At 35.6% G+C, this 7,330-nt stretch overlaps 2 non-coding genes across 2 annotated transcripts; one reads left to right on the forward strand and one right to left on the reverse strand.

Annotated features, from left to right (window-relative positions):
* Positions 1-914: 914 nt before the first annotated feature.
* On the reverse strand, positions 915-1,021 carry LOC113861662. The gene has a single exon (XR_003504286.1). It is a non-coding gene; the product is annotated as a small nucleolar RNA R71 (small nucleolar RNA).
* Positions 1,022-6,941: 5,920 nt separating this feature from the next.
* Positions 6,942-7,048, forward strand: LOC113861827. The gene has a single exon (XR_003504349.1). It is a non-coding gene; the product is annotated as a small nucleolar RNA R71 (small nucleolar RNA).
* Positions 7,049-7,330: the final 282 nt, after the last annotated feature.

The following is a 7,330-nucleotide window of genomic DNA, read 5'->3' on the forward strand; positions in this document are numbered from 1 at the left end:
AAACTCATATGCCCTAGGTTCCTCTTCGATAAGTTTAACCAAGGCGTGCATTGTATTCCTTGCTCTTAGTTTTATAATTGATTTTATAAATTCTTGTTTTTAATTAATCTCGTATCTTTGAAACTTAAACAATTGAATTAGGAAATTCTTAATAATTGAAAATCAATCCTTGTGAGACGATATTTCGGGAACTTAATTTAAGAACCCTTTATTACTTCTCGATGGGTACATTTGCCCTCTGAACAAGTTTTTGGCGCCGTTGCCTGGGATTGCTTTTTCAATATTATGAAAATCTCAAATTTAATTTATTTGAGCAATTTGTGTTTTATTTTATTTTAATTCTATTTTGTTTATTGTTAAATTTTTCTTTTATATTTTATAATTTTTGTTTTTATTTTATTTTAATTATTTTTATTATTTCGTAATTTCTTTTAATGTATGCTCACTCGTTTAAGTACTCTACAGCTTTTTTATTTGATCCGGAGATTAGAAGAACAGTTCGTAGACAAAGAAAAGAAGTGAGTGTGCAAAGAATGGCAGAGAGAAGGAGATCAATTCAAGATTACATGACACCCACTACTAGAGGCATTCTTGAAAGCATCGCGGCTCCTAATGTAGAGGCAAACATTTTTGAATTGAAACTAGCACTCATAACCATGGTCCAGAACTCCATACAGTTTGGAGGCATGCCTAATGAAGACCTCAATCTTCATCTAACAAAGTTCCTCCGATTGACAGATACTATCAAATACAATGGAGTCTTCAATGATGCTATTCGACTTCGTCTTTTCCCGTTCTCGGTATCTGAAAAGGTGAATGCTTGGTTCGCCTCACTCCCAGCCAACTCCATCACAACTTAGGAAGACCTCACTCAACAATTCTTAAGAAAATACTTTCCTCCATCAAGGTCCTCAAAACTCATGACGGAGATATGTTGCTTCCAACAATATGAAGCAGAATCCTTGTTCGAGGCATGGGTGTGGTTTGGAGAGCTTTTGAGGAGATGTCCTCATCATGATTTTTTGACGTGGAGATAGGTGAAAATCTTTTACACTGGCCTATCAATCACTACCAGGGCTACGATTGATGTCGTAGCAGGAGGGTCCCTCATAAGAAAATATCCAGATGATGCATACAAGCTAATAGATGAGATGACATCTTCTAGCTTTCAGTGGCATACCGCTGACTCTTACGACATCAAGAGGAAAGAGACTGCCCCAGTCCACTAAGTAGAGAGTAGCAGTCCACTAATGAACCAAATGGCAGCCCTTGTAAAGCAACTAGAATCTTCAATGAAGGCTCAAGACCAATCTGTAAGAGCTCTTGCAAGCCTAGAATCTAAGCAAGAGGAGGCAAATTTCATGGGCAATCAAGGTGGAGGAGTAATCCTCCTAACTCTTGGGGGGAATGGCTTTGGAAGCCAAAATTCAAGTGTTTATCGCCCTCCTCATATGCAAAGCCAGGGAGCAAGACCAGAAGAAAAAGAAGCTTCTAGATCTCAATCCAACTTTCAAGAACAGATGATGCAATATGTGCATTACTCTGATAAAAGAATGACAAAGCTTGAATCTAAATTGGACCAACATATTGAGAGAACCGATAAGAAGTTCGCAGAGGTCAAATCTGAAATACAAGCCAACTCTTCTAAGATGAGTGCACAATTGGAGCAAATTATGAATCTTCTGAGTCAAAGAGTGATGGGAACATTGCCATCTCAGTCTGAACCTAATCCAAGGGAGCAATGCAACGCCATCACCCTTAGAAGTGGAAAGAAATTACAAGAATTGCAAAACAGAGGCACATGCACGCCCATGCTTATTGAGAAGCACGCCCATGCTGATTCTACATGCACACCCGTGCTTACTGATGAGTACGCCCTTGCTACAATAGAAGCACGACCATGCTTATACAAGCACGCCCATGACAGTGATCAAAGCACGGCCGTGCATCACTATGAGCAAGATCGTGCTTCAAGTGAAGAGCCTGAAAAAGAAAAGAAGGAAGAGCCTCTTGTTCAACCAAGGCCCTATGAGCCTAATATACCTTTCCCACAGTGGCTGCAAGGTCACCTTCCTTATGATGAAGAGTTCCACAAGTTCCACAAGACTTATTGGGCAAAGTACACATCAATATGCCTTTCATTGATACTATCTCCAAAATGCCCAAATATGCTAAATTTTTAAAGGAGATTTTGACCAATAAAAAGAAGTTGAGAGCACATGAAACTGTGAAGCTCACCCAAGAGTGCTCAACTATAGTCCTTAAGAAGCTTCCACCTAAGCTTAAGGACTCCCCAAGGAGTTTTACTATTCCTTGAACAATTGGAAAAACTCATATTGATAGGGCTTTATGTGATTTAGGAGCAAGTATTAATCTTATGCCTTATTCTATTTTCAGGAAGCTTGGAATGCATAAACCTAAGCCAACCTCCATGTCACTTCAGCTGGCAAATAGGTTGATCACATACCCCAAAGGCATAATGGATAACATACTAGTAAAAGTTGGGGAGTTTATATTTCCTGCAGACTTTGTGGTACTTGACATGGAGGAAGATGATGATGTCCCCATCATACTAAGGAGACTATTCTTGGCCACTGCTAGGGCCATCATAGACGTACAAGAAGGGAAGCTCACACTGAGGCTAGATGATGAGGAAGTTGTATTTCAAGTTTTCAATTCTTTTAAGTACCCTTCTAGCCAAGAGTCTTGTCACTTTGTGAGCGTTGTAAATGTTGCTTCTCCTCCTCCAATTTATGTGAAGCATGGAACCACAAGAAGAAGGCCAAGAAGGAAGCAATATAAGAAGAAGAAAAGACAAAAGCTTAAACCATCTATTAATAAGCCTCCTAATTCGAAGCTTAAATTTTCTTCTTTTTATTCTAATCCCCATCTTATGAATAATTTCTCTGACGTAATAGGTGTTGGGGAGACAAAGCTGTTGGGGAGACAATTGCATATCAAGGGAGTCACCTCTGAGATTCATACTTTCTTCCCACCATGATTTAACAGGAACGTCAGGCTCGTGACGTTAAATAAGCGCTCCTAGGAGGCAACCTGTGTCTTTTATTTATTTAAATTTTATTTCTTTTTGTTTATTTTAATTTTGCTATTATTATTTTATTTTTAAAATAAAGAATAAGTATATTGAAAGATTGCAAGAACGAAGTTGTTGTTCCTGCACACACTTTTGAGCTCTGATCTGAAAGCACGCTTGTGCTCGAAGCCGTCGCGCTAAGAATTATTGGGGAACCTCTTTCCATTAGCACGTCCTTTGAGTTGAGGATTCCAAGCTAGGGCACTTAATAAAATATTTCTGTTGATTCAATTGCTAATATTGCTTTTATTTTGGGTGGTTCCATTTATCTTTCTTGTAATAATATGTATTTATTTTGGATTTTAAATAAAAGATATGGATGACGTATTTTTCTATGCTGTTACTAGTTTTAGCACTCTTGGATATAATATGTTTACAATGAAGAGTGATAGTTCATTCAGGTTTAAAATAAGTTAGTGAACACTATACTCTGACTTATTTTTTATTTTATCATATTTTATTTTAAAATTTATTTTTAATTCCTATAATTTTTTTCAACTTTAACATCTAATAATGTAAAATATTTAAAATTAATTTTTGTTATTATCGGGTCTTCATTTATTGTTGGTTTAGTTTACAAAATTTCATTGTATTGTTTAAAACAGTTAAATATGTTTATTTCTTATATAATTATTGAAATTTACTTTTAAACTTATAAAAAATATTTTATCCTTTAAATATAAAATATTTATTAGATATTTTTAAAAATTATATATATTAGATATATAAATAAATAAACATAAAAATTTAATTAAAATAAATTTTAAAAATAAAAATAACCAATAAATTGAGAAAAAAGACTTTTGATGTGACTAATCATTACACATGTGACAAGTAGTCATTAACTTAATAATTTATTTTTTTATATAACAATAAGTATTACATTAGTATTGGAATCTGTTTGGAGAACAAGTATACTCGTCGAGAAGTAATAACATGTTCTAAAATAAGTTCCCGAAATATTATTCCACAAAAATTGATTTCTAATTACTAAAAAATTCTTAATTCAATTGTTTGAGCCTAAAAAATGTGAAATTAAGTAAGAACCAAAATTTAATTATAAAATTAATTATGAATAAAAGCAAATAACATAATACACGTTTTAGTTAAACTTATAGGAGAGGAACCTAGGACATATAGGTTTTCTCATTCAATCTTTTATGTTATTTTTCCGTTTAACTCTAAATTTGATTTCCTTGTGATCACTAATTATTCATACAAATACTATTAATACCCAATGATCATGCAATACTAATATTCTTTTCTCTAAATTAATATCCCCAATGATCATGGAAGACATCAATTAAAGAAAGCATAAAGAACCTATGGACTTGTTAATTTAATATTGATTGGAAGAGAAAGATTGGTTTGGTCTACTTAATCTTTTGTCTCGTTTTATCTTATAGATCTATTAATTAATCGAGATACGGTCACCTGACGATATAATTAGTTACGATTATAATTATGCGCAATAGAATAAAAGTTAATCACGAATGAAAACCAAATATAGATTTAAACTTCAAAATCTAATAAGTTCATGAGCAATAGTTCCCATAGCCCTAACTATGGATTTAGTTATTCATGTTAAAGAGAAGAACTAAAACAATATCGTAAACAAAGTTATAAAGAAAAGTAAACTAGAAAGAGATGATTTCTCGATCTTCAACTATGGTCGCTCAAAGCTCCAAGTCCCACCAAGAGTATGCCAACGATCCCGTGCAAGAGAGAAAGGATGAAGAGTCAAAGACAAGATGTCTGAGGTCTCTTTTTAATAGGGTTTTAAATGTTCTATATTAATTGGGTGTGCCGCAGATAAGTACGGTCGTGCATGGGCTTGAAGCACTCCCGTGCTTGATGATAGGGTCTGAGCTTGTTAACTGCTGCAATGCTCTATTTTGCAACCAATTTGGACCCAAAACATGTCTTAAACCTAGTTATGGCCTTTCTATGCTAAACTGCACAATATACAAATAAATCAATGTAAAATCCAAATAACGTCACGAGCCTGACGTTCTTGTTCAATTATGGTGAAAAGAAGGCATGAGTCTCAGAGGTGATTCTCTTGATATGTAGTTGTCTCCCCAACACTTATTACATTAGAAAAATTATTCATATGATGAAGATTAAAATAAAGAGAAGAAAATTTAAGCTCTAAATTAGAAGGCTTATTAATGGATGGTTTGAGCTTTTGTCTTTTCTTCTTCTTAGATTGCTTCCTACTTGGCCTTCTTCTTGGGGTTCCATGCTTCACATAAATTGAAAGAGGAGAAGCAACATCCACAGTGCTCACAAAGTTGCAGGATTCTTGGCTAGAGGGGTAATTTAGAGAATTGAAAACTTGAAAAATATCTTTCCCGTGCTCTAGCCTTAAGGTGAGCTCTCATTTTTGGATGTCTACAAGGGCTCTAGTAGTGGCTAAGAAAGGTCAACCTAGGATGATAGGAATATCACCATCCTCCTCCATGTCAAGCACAACAAAATCTACAGGAAATAAGAAATCTCTAACCTTTACAAGCACATTTTCCACTATTCCTTTAGTATAACCATAGATTGATCTGCTAACTGCAAGGAAATACAGGTAGGTTAGGGTTCTTGCATACCCAACCTTCTAAAAATAGAGAGAGACATTAGATTTATACTAGCCTTTAGATCACAGAGGACTTTATCAAAATGAGAGCTACCTATAGTACAAGAAATAGTAAAACTTCCCGAGTCTTTGAATTTTGGGGGTAGCTTTTTCAAAAGGATTGCGAAACATTCCTCATTAAGCACCACAGTTTCGAATTCCTTTAGCCTCCTTTTGTTGCTCAGTATCTCCTTGAGAAACCTGGTATATTTGGGCATTTGAGATATGGCTTCCACAAAGGGTATATTGATGTGCAACTTTTTCAAGATTTCGAGAAATTTGTTGAATTGCGGGTCTCTTTGATTGCTCCTCAGCCTCTGCGGAAAAAGGGATTTGAAGTTCTTGAGGCCTGGGCGTCACAAATGGCTATTATTTTTTTGTGTTCTGTTTCTGTGATGTTAGCACAGTCGTGCATATCAACAAAGCACAAACGTGTTTCCTTTAAGTCATGGTCGTGCTTCTCAGTAAGCACGGATGTACTTGTGGCTCTATTCTACGATTCTTGCAGCTTCTTTCCACTTCTAAGGGTGATAACATTGCATTGCTCCCTCGGATTAGGTTCTGACTGAGTTGGTAATGTTCCCAATGCTCTTTGACTTAGAAGATTAGTAAGTTGTTGAAGTTGTGCTTCTATTTGGATGTGTCAGAGCTTATTTCTGAGAACTTTTTGTTCATTGTTTGGGCTTACTGCTCGATCTGAAGGCTTTGTTGCTCCATCTGGGATTCAAGCTTTGAAATCCTTTGCTTCAATTGAAAGGCTGAGGGCTCTCTCCTTTCTAGCCTTACTCCTTGAGGTTGCACATGGAGAGGGCGATAAACATTTGAATTTTAGCCTCCTTGGCTATTCTCCTATGTATTCTTGGGTTTACTATGCCATCCCGAATTATAATTGTGCCCAAAAGTTAGCTTCATCAATCTCTGGAGGTTTTGCTAATGAATCTTGTGCTCTAAGTAAGAATTCTATTTGTTTTGATAGAGTTTCCAACTTACTTGTTATTGAGTCGCTACATTTTGCCTAGTAGATTGGAATGACTTTTTTCTTTTTTGTTTCTATGATGGTCTATATGCCATTGAAAATTGCTGGATGCTATCTTTTCTATCAATGTATAGGCCGCAGTTAGCCCCTTGAATAGGAAGGATCCTCCAGTACCTGCATAAATTGTGGCTCTATTGGAAGATGAGAGTCCAACGTAGAAAATCTGCATTTACTTCCACATAAGAAAACCACGATATAGACATTTCCTCATAAGTTCTCCAAAGTGCTCCCACGTCTAAAATAGAGATTCAAACTCATATTGTTGAAAATTGGAGATCTCTATCATCAGCTTCGCAGAGAGTGATGGTGGGAAATATTTGGCTAAGAATTACTTGGTTAGGTCATCCCATGTTGTAATTGAATTGAATAGAAGTGTGGAGAATCATGCATTCACCCTTTCCGTGACAAAGAATGGAAAAAGGTGAAGCTTCATAGCATCTTTGGTGACACTATTGTATTTGATGGTATCGGTGAGTCGGAAGAACTTTTTTAGATGAAGATGAAGGTCTTCATCAGGTCACCTAAAAAACAATGTAAAGTTCTGGACTAGATTGATCAAAGTCGGCTTTAATTC

The sequence above is a fragment of the Abrus precatorius genome, unplaced genomic scaffold (genome assembly GCF_003935025.1).
Source record: "Abrus precatorius isolate BTA unplaced genomic scaffold, Abrus_2018 Scaffold1, whole genome shotgun sequence".
Classification (NCBI taxonomy): Eukaryota; Viridiplantae; Streptophyta; class Magnoliopsida; order Fabales; family Fabaceae; genus Abrus; species Abrus precatorius.